The sequence below is a fragment of the Struthio camelus genome, chromosome 2 (assembly GCF_040807025.1).
Source record: "Struthio camelus isolate bStrCam1 chromosome 2, bStrCam1.hap1, whole genome shotgun sequence".
NCBI lineage: Eukaryota > Metazoa > Chordata > Aves > Struthioniformes > Struthionidae > Struthio > Struthio camelus.
In genome coordinates, this window is record NC_090943.1 from 78,563,494 (window position 1) to 78,577,024 (window position 13,531).

The window sequence follows — 13,531 nt, forward strand, 5'->3', positions numbered from 1 at the left end:
TACTTTACAATTATACACCTGCACCAAAAAAAAAAGGTAGCCAGAACACCTGCGTAAGGTGTTACTCGCCATATCATAATCCTAGTCAATATAATAGTTTCTCTGCATTTGAACACAGGTCTGTACTACCTCACATCAGCACGCTTTGCTGTGGAATAAATCTTCTGTCATTCATACAGTTTCATGCACAGATAATATTTAATAATCCAGATAATATAAGAGTAGTTTCAACAGGAAAGAAGGAGAAAACTTCACCCTGGTATACTGATGGAGCTGATATCTGCAACCTTTTATTGACATGTCATCAACGTGGGTTCAGTTCCCGCATAGTTTAAAGAGATAGGAAATAACTTGTGCTGAGGGGCAGGCACATGAGCCAGTGATGAGACGGCATCAGACTAGTAGCGTTTTTGTCCATGTTTAGTGAACAGTGGTCATGGGAGTGGGGAGGAGAAGGGGGAAAGCATGTATAAAAACCAAATAATGTGAATACTATAAATATTTGGCATAGATATCTGCAAAAGGCACTTAAGAAATCTCTGCATGGAGCTCCCCTCTAATTGCTGGTGTTCGAAGAAGCTTGTTTGCTGTTTCTTCGTGCAAGTTTTATGATTTCGCTCTGCAGAACTGACTCCAAGTTCTTACCAGCAAACATAAATGTAGTTCACTTGTGGATAGCAACTGTCTCATCTGCCATATGTTTGCAGGGTGCAGTTAGTGTTTCCATGCTTGCAGTGGGGCCAGTTAACTTTCATACTTAACAGCACACGTAAAGAGTACATTATTTAAAGTCTCTAGCCATTATCTTCAGAATGTTTTTTTCATGTCTGCCTAGTCTTTTGCCCATGCTCCAAGCCAACTGGGCACTGTATTAAGCTCAGCGTTAAGCTCAGTACTAAGACTGGGCTAATACCCCTTGCCTGCCAACACTGCCTTAACTGAAATTAATGTCAGTTTGTATGTATGTTTTAATTTTAATGTATGTTTGCCTGCATACATGAATGCATTGCCTGCATAAACATCAATGTTTGCCTGCATCTGCAGATATATGCTTTCTGTCTTTGAATCTCTGCCCTTACTGTTAACTTGCAGTATTTTCTATTGTTTCCACTCTAGTTTTTGATCATTTAGGGGGCTGAATGACACTTTGTAGCCATTCTTCTGCAGTCCTGATAGCAAGCTGAGCCAATCCAGGAACAATTAGTCCCATGGTGGAGCTTCTACTGCTTTTTTCTCTACCCACCCTTTCTTTTTTTAAAATAGTGACATAGACTGTCACACATCAGGGCTATCTTGCATCTGTCTCGTAAATTTTGTCTTTCTACATGTCTGTACGTTTGGTGAGATGAACTGAGCCATTCTAACAGCTCCCGACAGGCTGATAGGCTGCCTAACTCTCCTTGCCTGTGAGTTCTCCTCTAAAAAAATAAAACATATATTTAAAATACATATATATATATATATATATATATATATATATATATATATATAAAATATATATGTATATTTCACTGTCATAGTTGAATCACCTTAGTTAGGGATCAGGCCAGTTGCAGAGGTGGTGCAAGACTAAGGGTGGAGGTACACAGCATGGAGGGGTTTGTAAAACGGTGGGTTATTAGATTGGCTCAGCCATTTCACCTAAGAGCACGCTAAAGGTGAGATTCCATGACACAGTCGATGTGATCTGACAGCTTGCTGCCGCTGACGGGGGGATACCTCACTTCCTCCTCCTCCACTGCCATTCTTGGCAGTGCTGGTTCTCACCAGGATCGTCGCAGAACTGTGGAGTAATTTAGTTGGAAAGAACTGACCCAAGGTGTGGTAAATACCAAAGCAGGATCAGTGAAAGGCAGACACAACTAGGAGGTAGGGTAGGATCGGGAGGAGGAAGCGAAGGGAGTGGGCTTTTTCCTTTCTGGACTGATGAGCTTTTCGATTCACCCAGTCTTAATGTGTAAGTTCACCTCTAGGCTTGACGTTTGTTTGGCTCTGCCTTAACACGTATTTAACTCTGATACTCCACCCTGAAGAATGGCTTATTAGGAGAACTGGAATCATTTTGAGATACATTGCCAGTCTAATTTATCCCAGTCACAGTTCTCTTAGTCCACCACAAGATACTAGTCTAGCTCAAACACTGTGTATGAGGATAACGATACAAAAATTTTCCAATACAGGTTTTTTTCCTACATGAAAAAAAGAGAAGCCATGTCAAATAATGTACTTCAGCACAATTTATGAATTTGATTGCCTCTAGAAGAAACAAGGGTTAATTGCTTGCAGGCATTAAGATCAGTGGTTTGTTCAAAAGTTTATGCATAATTTGCTTTCTTGCACAAACTAATACCCACTTTAACAAGACAGCCATTCAATAAATATTTGATATCTGTAACTAATTGGCATTAGACATTAAGGCACTTTTAATACTCTTTCATTTACAGCCTTATAAAAGAATTAAAGTTATAGCTCTCTAAGCAATAAGGTAACAAGAACTAATCCAGTACCGTCAAGGACTTGAGGATCTCCTGTGCTTCTTATCATACTTCATACTTTATAGAATCACAGAATCCCAGAATGGTTGAGGTTGGAAGGGACCTCTGGAGATCATCTAGTCCAACCTCCCTGCTCAAGCGGGGTCCCATAGAGCATATTTCCCAGGACCGCATCTAGACGGGTTTTGAGTATCTCCAGCGAAGGATGGATGCTAGATTTAGATGGATGGATGCAAGAGTAACTGAAATTAAACAAGTGGTTCTTCTGTGTCTTAAAAGCATAAAGACGTTCAGCATGCCCTTCACCTTCCATCGAAAGGCATGAAAGCATTTCATTTTCTAACAGGGATATTTTTAAATTACCTGTTTCAGCCATGTCTCCTAGAACTCTGTCTTGCCTAAGACTCAGCTGGCATTCAAAACTACACATATGATATTGAGAGCAAATTTGTACTTATTTTGATATTCAGATCTTGTCTTTTTTGTGATTTTGAGCGGGAAGAGTAGGATGAGTAGGAAGTGCTGAGTGGTCTAACTGGTGAATGCCCATACTAATCATAATGGAAGGAATTGCTTTTGCTACATAAAAAAAAATAGAGAAAAATGTTTGTTATTGCAGATCCTTACAGATCAATGAACTTAAAAGGATATCGCTAATAAATCCATCCTGACGAGAAGTACGGTGACCAGGCAGGAACTAACAGAGTATATAATCAGTAATCACATTCTTGTGCAGCTTTTCAGGGTTCATACTTGCGATGATAAATTCACAATAAACTAATGTAATTAATGTAAAATGTGTTTGAATTGTGATGAAGTATGAAAAATTAGCAAATTAGTTACGTTAATATTCATTACTAATCTCCTGTTTGCAATCTCTTCTTCAAGTAGTGGCAGCTAATATATCATCCCTTGTGTATACTGGGACTGTTGGAACTGACTTACGTTTAATCTCATTACAGGTATCTGGATGACGTACCATTTTGTTTGTAATAACTCTTTGTATCTTGGATCATTATTACATGTGTATTTCCATCTTATCTCTACGATAAAATTCTGAGTTAATTCTAACTACCAATTTTCGCCAAGTTTTTCATTCACAGTTAGAGGGCTGACTTTTTCTTTGTTCAGGAAGTCACCATTAACCCTGCTTAGGCACACTTTGTGACCATTGATTCTGCTTTTCTCTTTTCTTTTCTTTGAGCTGCTGCTCCAGACTGCTGGTTTCCTAAACCTAAATAAGGGAGCCTGTCTGCTGTTCTCAAAGGATTTCAAGATTAGTATTCATTTACGAAACATATAAATTTAGTAATGGAGAACCGACCTTCCTAACCCTGGACACTTACATAACGTATTTTTATGACAGAGAACTGCAACAAGCCTGTCATGTACTTAGGACAATGAATGCATCTAGGAATTCTGAAAGTAAGACATTTCCAGAAGAGGACAGTGATTTATCAGAGCTCTCACTGCCTCACTGTGGGAGGGGGCTCAGCTGGGCATGCAGTTGTCTCCCAGGGGAATCCCCCAATACCAGTTTTGTTAATTCTCTTCTGTTAATTCTCTTTCTCCTACAGCCAGAGGTTTGGACTACTTAGTTTTCCCCGTGCAGGCACAACTGGCTACTTGAAGTCGCCCCAGTAAAGGAGCCGTATTTGAAAGGTTTGCTAGCCGTGTGTGGCTCTGATTGGCCATCCCTGATGTATTGCTTTTTCACCAACGTAATACCTGCAAGTAGTTTGAGAATCATTCCTAAATCAATATTTGATTATGTGTCAGCATCCTTTGATTCCTTTAATCAAAGCTGTTTCACTACAATCCATTACAACACGTTAGGTGATTATAATTTTAGAGAAGCTGGAATGATAGGTGCTTTCAAAGTAATTAATTCTTGTATAATAGGCAAAATATGTCAACTTCAAGCCGGATTTTTAAGCAGTCTGACCTATTCACTTTCACTAACATGTTCACTTACCCTGAGAAGGATGCAAACTGTGGTGTAAAGACACTTCCATAACATTTTATTTCATGATGCATACAATTCATGATGTGTAAATTTGTTCAAGGAAATTGATTGAGCTGGTTTGGACTTTCATCTCTAAGTCTGATGTAGCTTAAGAGTTTTACAACCGCCTGTATGGGTCTTGTTCTGAATTCTAGCAGTTAGTAAGTTTTTACTGCTAGATCAAATTAAACCATGAGCTGATGTAAAGTGTGGCACTGGAACCTGTATATTTCCACGAGACTCAATGAATTGATCCAATAGCTCACCACTGCTGCAACTCTCCTCTCCATCCCCATTCCTGACCATGTGATTCTTCCTTCTCACTGCACAAGCTGGGGCACTTGTGAAATCTTTTCCCAAGCCATTTTTATTCACAGCTCCATCAGAAAACTGACTATCTTTGTTGTAAGGGAGAAAACCCATTTCCTAGAACTGTCTGCTCCCTCTTTTCCCTATGCAGAAATGGTCTGAGAGGACTATAGCCATTTTCCTTGTATACTCCTGACAGGTTTAAGGAGGAATTTCTGAGTTTTGGTTAGATGAGTGCTAAAAGTGGAAAGTTACTCATTTTCATATTCCTCACTCCCAGGGTAGCTCTGCACCTCACAGACTGAAGGATGTTTTTCCCTGTTGTGCTTTCCAAAAATCTCTGTTTTCCTAAATGACTCATTAAAATTGGTAGGAGAGCAGTACTTTTCAGTGACTGGTGACTGACTGGCCTATGCGAAATGAGTTGTTAGTTCCTAATGTAACCTCCAGAGAACAGAAAAAAAAGATCCATGGATAAAAAGTCCTCTTGATGGGCCTAAAACTGAGGATACCACAGGTGAAAGAACTGCAGTTATTCTATAAATATCAGTGACTGCTGCATTCATTTCTTTTCAGAGTATGAATGGAGAAAGAATAAAACATTCTGTTTTTTAAATTCAAATCAGCTGTAACCTGTTACAGGGAAGTTACATGAAACAGCTGAGCCAGTCTAATAACTGCAGCTGCTGGAAGGGGGAGTCCTTGCTCTTGGCTCTGCTTCCAGCTGCCCTATTTCACCCACTCCTTTCTACCAATTTTAGTATTTACTGGACCTTTTTATGATTGATTCAACTCATTAATGTAGCATCAAACTGTGTGTGTAGCTAGGGCCACGGTAACAAAAGTACCATGGGCACACAGCAAGAGCAGGGCAGCCATTCACCAACGGTAAGCCTTGAGACCTGCTCAGTTTGTCTTAGGCAAGTTCACTCTGAGGACTTCATTTTTCCGCTAGACCCACTATGGCTGTGCAAAGGCACGGGACAACCTCTTTTTAGTACGGTTGTCACACAAAAACTTTGGCCTGGATTCAGTTGCTAGGGACAAGGGCTGCATGCTCAATACTCTATTTTGCAAGCAACTGGAGGGAGTAGCACGTGGATAGGTGTGGTTCTGCCACATTTGCCATGCCGCTGCCGTGAGAAAAGACTCTTTTTGCCTCGTGACTCCTCACTAATGTCCCTATGGAGTGTTATTCTGAGACACAACACAGCCTTAATGTTATACTTTCTTTGATGATGCTGAGTTAATCTCCCAGCTTTACAAGCATAGTAGATAGTTACTAATATTAGAGGACAAGGAAAGGGAACCCACAATGTGCTCTAGATAGATCTGAGAATAAGATATAAGGTATATTGAATCTTTTACCTGCATATTTTTGAATAGGATGTAAAAGTTAATATTTTATAACTTTAATGTGGACAAAATCTATAGCACATTCCTCATTTTATCAGCCTCTGAAATGCTGTGACGTTAAAATTGTTGTGAACAATTGTAGTTTATTATAATTTATCTTTTCCACTTAACTTATGTCAAAAGGCTTGTGCATAAGAGGAAATTATTTAATCATAAATGTTTGCCGATTTTAACTTGCTATTGTAAGGAGATATACAGGTAGGTGTAGGTAAACCCCACCCATTCAGATACATTCATATATAAAAAGAGACATCCCTCTTTCCTTAAAGCAGGAAAAAAGCCAGTGGTAAGAAAAAGAATTGGATAATTTTTGGTTAGAATTCTTGCTTCCAGCACTGCATCAAGAAACAAAGGTTTGGGACTGCACAGTTGAGGAATTTAGAGAAACAGAACAAAGTGGAGTTCATCCAGAGAAACAGTACATAGTTCTAAATGTTATCCAAACTAATTTTTTAAAGTGGCTTTAAAAAAAAACCCTGGGCATCAAGATAACTGGAAGCAATAGCAAGTCATATTGAGTAAAGGCGTATTATTAGGCAGAAAAGGTGCAACTGGGAAAGAAAGTTTAAAATCAAGGAAAAGATAAATCTGTAGTAGAATTGTTGACAGCATAGGCAGGGGCATTAAAACTCTGTTAACCTGTGATGTTGGCCTGACTGTTTTGCAGTCTGGGGGAACTAGCTGGAAGCGTCTTCTATCCCGTGCTGCAACTACAGCGATGGAAACATTCCAAGACATGGTTAATTTTCTAGATGGAAGAAATGGAAATAACAGAAGTAGCACTAGCCATGGATTCGAGTTATTTGCTTTCAGCTGGCATGAGGTTCACGTACCCTATGTCATTTCTTTCTGGATCCTAGTGGCTCTTGGCGTTCGTCTGCGTAAGTGAACTATTATGTGTTTACTTTGTTTTGAATATGCACTCTTATGACATTGAAAGATTATTTGTAGTGTGTGTGAAACTCATTGTTTTGAATCAGTTGCATTATATTTATCCTGATATCAATTATAACAAGTTTTAGAGTGGGAAAAATTGAGAATTTTGTAGCAAATCTCTCACAAACATTTTCTTCTTTCCTTCTTTCAAATAGCAAACAGAGCTTGAATGCTGTAAATGTATTTGTTAGTCTGCAATTGGACTAAACTTATTAATCCTTTAAATGTAGGTTTCCATGACTTTGGTATATATACTACTGATGATATCTGAATTTGTTGGGTGTGTGTGTTTGGTTTTTTTTTTTAAGGCACCTCTAGAACAAAACCTCTAGTTCCAGGCAGACAGTCATAGGTACACCAAAAAGTGGCAAAGTAGTAAAATGAAGAACCCTGACTGCTCTCAGGTGATTAATATGTACCAGTCATGCCAGCCTGTCATTTTTTTAAAGTTAGCAATGCCTACATAGTGGGTACGGATCTAGCTTTCTGACGAGCTTGTCTTCAGCTTAGAGCTAAACAATGTGAACTGCTGGGGAAAATTCAAATTCACTACGATATGGACAAAATATCCTTCATAACAGTAACAATTTCATGTTCTTCCTCATCCTTCTTTCCTCATTTTCCTGATGACAGCAGGAACAGCAAGCTCAGTTCTCCACAGCTTTTATCAAGACCTCACTTGCTCCCTCTTTCTTTTTCAGGAGTAGTACTAGTCCCCTTCCATCTCTTCACTGCTGTGAAAGCAGCTTGGGAAACACTGGAGGGGACTCGATATTTCCAGGGGAAGACCAGCTTTTGGCTGGGAGAAGAGGAAGCTCAAGTGGTGGAGGGGCTGTGGTTCCCAGGAAGGATTTTGGGATGAACATTCTGTGCCAGGGAGGATGTTACTGCACAGGAAGTCTCAGAAGGAGGGGGGAGATAGGGAGCGAAGCAGCCACATACCCTAAGATCAGAAGGTTGAGAGGTTAGAAAGAGAAAATGATTCCTGCTTCCATGTGCCTGATCCCTACTTCCCTTCCTTCTTTCTCTTTCCCTTTTTTCTGGACTCTTAAATTGTTTGTTGACACTTGCAAGATAAGGAAAAAGTAAGTTACAGATAACAGTAGTGGATATATTTCCAAAGGGTATAGGGAATGGAGTGAAAGGACAACATTTATTTATTATTTATATCCACTTTGTGGTTAGACAAGATAGCTAAGCCTAAGCAATTGGTGTTGGGCCACCAACACGGGTCACCTCTCAACTCTCCAGTCTCTTTTGTCCCATCCTCTTTCTTGCACTGACTGTAGCATTCATCTGACCCCTAGTGACACATTCGGCATTTTGTTAGAAAACTAACCTATAAAAAATGTACAATGTTTCTGTCAGTGTAGTAGGTTGATTTGGCTCACTAAGGGGTCCGATGAGCCCCAGCGCTGATGAAAGAAATGAGCAGGGGTACACAAATGGGGGAGCGGTTACAGGAGCTCCCCCTTTGAAGGAGAATGAGGAGTTGGATCTATTTATTTCATACAAGTAAACCAAACCCTAAGATTAAATTAGTAGGCTCTCTTTCTGTTCTACCCAGATCACTTTCTATCATTCCATGACCAAGTAACTTTCAGGGATTCTCTTTGCCTTATATCTCATGTTCCGTACCTTAACGTATGAAGCCTTAGGCAAGGAACACCCTGCTTTTTGATGCAACATGTTAACCCTCTTACTCCATTTCTTCTTTAAAATGTTCCAGGAGTTCAAGATTTAATCTTTGCCTAAAATGAAAACTTACTCATTTCTCTCCTTTTTCAGGACATAATAGTCTATCTAAATAAAATGAGCACTGATACTTCCTTGAAAACGTAGATCTCTCTTCTCTAGGTCTCTGGTACGTGACTGGCTAGTGAACAGCTCGTTTTCTCTGGGAGAGGTAAATTCTTTCCTCCTGCACCCTTCAGATGACTTACTGTGCATGTACATAGTAATGACGATGGTTTTGTTTGGAGGTAAACAGATTCTCATTAACATCTGAGTTTTTCTCTAACATGCACAGAAACTACCTTATTTTTAATTATAATTTTATAGAAAGGTAAGCAATTAGAACTTTACTTGTGTTCATTTTATCTACATAAAAGTTTTTGAAATTATTGACAAAGTACAGTGACATACAAATATATCACCTTGCTATCAGCGGCTTCTCTATCCATCATTTTGGAGTTCCATCACCAATCATTCAATACTATGCTGTCGTCATTACTATGTTTTTCTGTCCATGACACTTGATTGATTTGATTGATTTTGACTCATCTGAGAAAGATGATGACAACCAAAGAAATGTAACCATTCAGAAAGAGGCAGCAAGAATGCTTGACACTAAATGTTTTGCGCCAGGTGTTCAGTTTAGTAGATGAAACAACTAATGTCTTTCGGAACAACAGTCTGTTCCAAAAAGCCAGAGCCCTTGAAATAGCCAGCCACTGAAATTCAGCATCTCCTCCAATTGATGATCATGGTGCTTCTGCTCCTGCTGCTTCTACTCCTGCCTCTCCATCCTCCGTGACACATACACTGTCCCCATGTATTTAAATTTTACAGAAAATTAAGAAATACACACACATCCCTGTTATGTTCATTCTTATGGGAAAAATTACTTTGCTATCCATCAAACTCCTAACTATTTGTGATACTAGTCTCATTGAATAACAGAACATAAAATGAAGATACGCATAAGCCTTGGGAATATTTGTGTGCCTGTAGTGTTTTTAATTTCCCCACAGGTCCTTTAATTGATATATTTGGGCTCAGCTTTTGAAGTAAAATTTTAATCAACTTACAACAATATTGACTTAAAACAGAATTTGGATATAATCTAAATTTAGAAAATTAAGCTAATCTAGAGAGGTGTTCAGACTGTAGAAGCTGACATTTATCCATCTAGGGAATTTTGTCGTCCAAGAGGTAGGTACTAACATAGTTAAGATACCTCACAGATTTTTTTTTTGACCATTAGGTGCTGGACTTTCTGGGTTACTGTGTTGTACTTCAGTACCAAAGTTCTACCCAAGCCCCAGGTTATGTGCCTAAAATTTCCTCTGTGGAGCACACCCTAGGTGATCACCCAAGCCTTAAGCGTGCTTGAGAGGTGAGCAACTAACTCAATGTTACTGTCAGAAAGAGAACCATCAACCCTGTTTGCAGTTTTCTTTGTCCAAGTACTTTCTGGATATCTTTGTATACGAATGTCTAGCAAGTGAAACATACACCCTTTAATATTTTCTTAGAGTAATTTGCCTCATTTCTTAATTTAAAAAACTCCAAACATTTAAACTGTAAGTGGAAAAAAAAATGACATTTCTTTTCTAAGCTGGCTTTTTCAAAGGGTTTATGTGAAACCTGGTTGTGAACGTCAGGTTCTACAAGTGGCTGAGCTGATCAGGTGCTTTTTTTCCCCTCAAAGGAGCATGTCTTACAGGTTTTTCTCCTGCCCTGCTCTTCCCTTTACTCCCTTGTTCTCAGTCACGTACTACTGTCTTTGTACAGGTCTGGTGCTTGTCAGACCCTCCTATGAGCTGTTTTAACTCACCAGCAAGGTAGAAAACTATCTGACTTTACTTTCTTGCTAAACTGGGTTTCTGTTATTCTAGTGAACTAACGATACTCATGGAAAGGTCCCAAAACCTGACACAGGCAGCTGAAGACATGGGGCAGGCTGGAGACAGGAAAGGGAGGGGGACACAAGTGGAAGGGAGCAAGAAGTCCTCCTTTTGGCAATGGTGAGCATCAGCTTAGCTTAGCTTATGCAGAGGCACCTTAAAGTTAGATCTTCAAATCTAAACTGCCTTCGTAGTCCATGAAGAGGAACAGGCATAGCCACATGATAATTCATCTCATAAGACAGCTATCTAAGACAAGTTGCAGGAATCACCTGTTTAATGACTGTTTCTCTCTGTGGATTATGAAGGGAGCTGTGAATAGGGTAGTCACATTATCTATGTAATATGTATAAAATTAGGAGGGATAAATCTTACTTTCCTGGCTTTCGGCAAGTCTTGAGTAAGATTTGAGATCCCATTTTCCTTCACATTGCAGTTCAGGACAGGCTAACAGCACACCTACACTCAGTTCCCACCGTTCAGCTGGTGAGCGGTCATCAGCTGAGATCTGGTATCTCGGCTGCTTGAGGTCGCTAGTCCACAGCCTCAGCTTTATGTCGGCAGGAAGAACAAATTCTGAAATTGGCTGCTGTAAATTCCTTATTCACTATTGTTGCCTCTGGGAACAAGTTTCAATGGGAATGGGCTAGGCCACAAAGCTGAACCGTACCATGTTAAAGGGCATCATGTTGTTCTGCAGAGTTGTTATAAGTAGAACAGATATGATACGCAGCACAGAAGCAGTCAACGCAGAGGCGTGTTGCAGAGTATGGGCATGAAATTTATTACCGTTAGTTCGTATGTCAGAAGCAAGCTTTAGCAACATGTCTGAAATGGAGCTGAACAAAATTTGTTTTTATTTATACTTCCTTACCTGTAATCTATCTACAAATCAGTCTAAGCTAACAGCCACTAACGACATTCTTGTAGCAGTTTTTATATGTGATAGAATATTGAGCATATCTCTGCAGAAAGAATATTGTTCTTCAGATCCCTTGCAAGCAGTATAATTTAATTTTTGTATTTTAATAATTTTTCCAATAGATGGCAGTATCTGCTTATTAGCTCTTAAAAATTACCATTGGTAACACAATACACAAGCATAAAGCAGTAAGGACCAAATATGTTCCTATATAGGTACTTCACACATCTTAACAAATAATTTGAAATATACCATACCCATTTTCCTCTAAGATGACAGCAGTTTTGAAGGTGACTTACTGACTTTCATTCTCAGTTGTTTTAAACTGACAGAACACTCCTTCCTGCAACAGAGGTTCATGGTTTTTTCACTTCTTTTCACCATTAAAGATTTTAACCAAAATTGTTTCTTATAATGTTTTAAATAATTTATCTCACTGTTTAGGGGACTCATATTTGAACCCGAAATGCTTTATGCATATTTTCCTTTTGAGTCAGTTGGTGAGTTCACAACTATGTGATAGCTTTGACTAGTGTAAAGCTAAAAAAAAAAAAACTCTTACAGGGTTTTCTAGAGTGTTAAAGATAAACGTATGTTGGAGCATGCTTCTGGAAGTGCTTCATGTGTCAGGTCCCATATTAAATGGTTAAGGATCTTCCGAATTCTACAACAGGGAACTTGTAGCAATGAGCACAAGAAGAGTAGAGACTAAGTCTTCATTATTATTAGACACAACAAGCCTAGGTGAGGTGCTTATCTTCATCTTTGGGTACCTAAACACTTTCTGTAAATGTGGCCTCCAAAGTGAGAAATGAACTCAGAAAATATTTTTGAATTCAGATCATTTTATTTAAAAGATGAAGGTTAGAGGCTACTCTATAAAGGTTTATTCATGGCTTCAAGGCTGTTAACTGTGTTAACAATCTTTGTTTTCTTTTCATCTTCCTTTTTACACCAGCACATCTTTCTACAGATCCTGACATCAGTTTATGGGTTTCTGGTCAGGAGAGGATAACAATGCTAGTAAAACACCTTGATAGGTTTCTGAATTTTGACTTCTAGATACTAGCTTGATTCTGAGGACTTTAAGAATTGTCTACATTTGAAATTTGTTGTGGGTTACCTTGAGTTGGTTCATCTTACAATAGCTTATAGCCAAACTGGAATGTTTTATTGTAAATTTTCTGGCCTTAAAGTGTGCTTTTATGATTGGGATTTGTCTTATGCAATGTTACAAGTTCACCTGCTTCAAAACAACTAGGGATGATCCCACATCATGAAACATGTCACATACAAATCTGTCAAACCTTGCCGCTGCTTACCTACCCTGTTCTGCTGCTTCTAGGCTTTTTATTCACCTATGTCTCCTCTTCTAGGCTGGATGGTCATTGAGCTGTTTAAATGCTGCTCTGAAGGCTTTTCCAAGGTCTTGTCAAATTCATAAGGAATTCACAAACCTGAGCGGTGCTCTTGATGCTTGATCTGCCATACATGATGTTGTCTGGGTACCGAGGTAGTGGGAGTGCAGCTTTTTTTCTCACCAGGGTGTTCTGCATTACTTTAGTGCAGTTATATAAACAAACGTCACTATCATTTTTTTAGATAAAGGAATACATGGGACAGTTTCCCATGTTCCAGTAATGAAAATGAGCTCTGGTTGTGCTAAATAGCTTAATACCCTCAAAAGGATGATATCCAGGTGACTTTCAAGGAATCAAGTACAGAGAAGAGAGACTGAGTAAGTGATGTCTTAGAGGAATGAAGGAGCACATGTAACTCCCACCTTTTCATTGGTACACCATCATTACATAGCTTTACG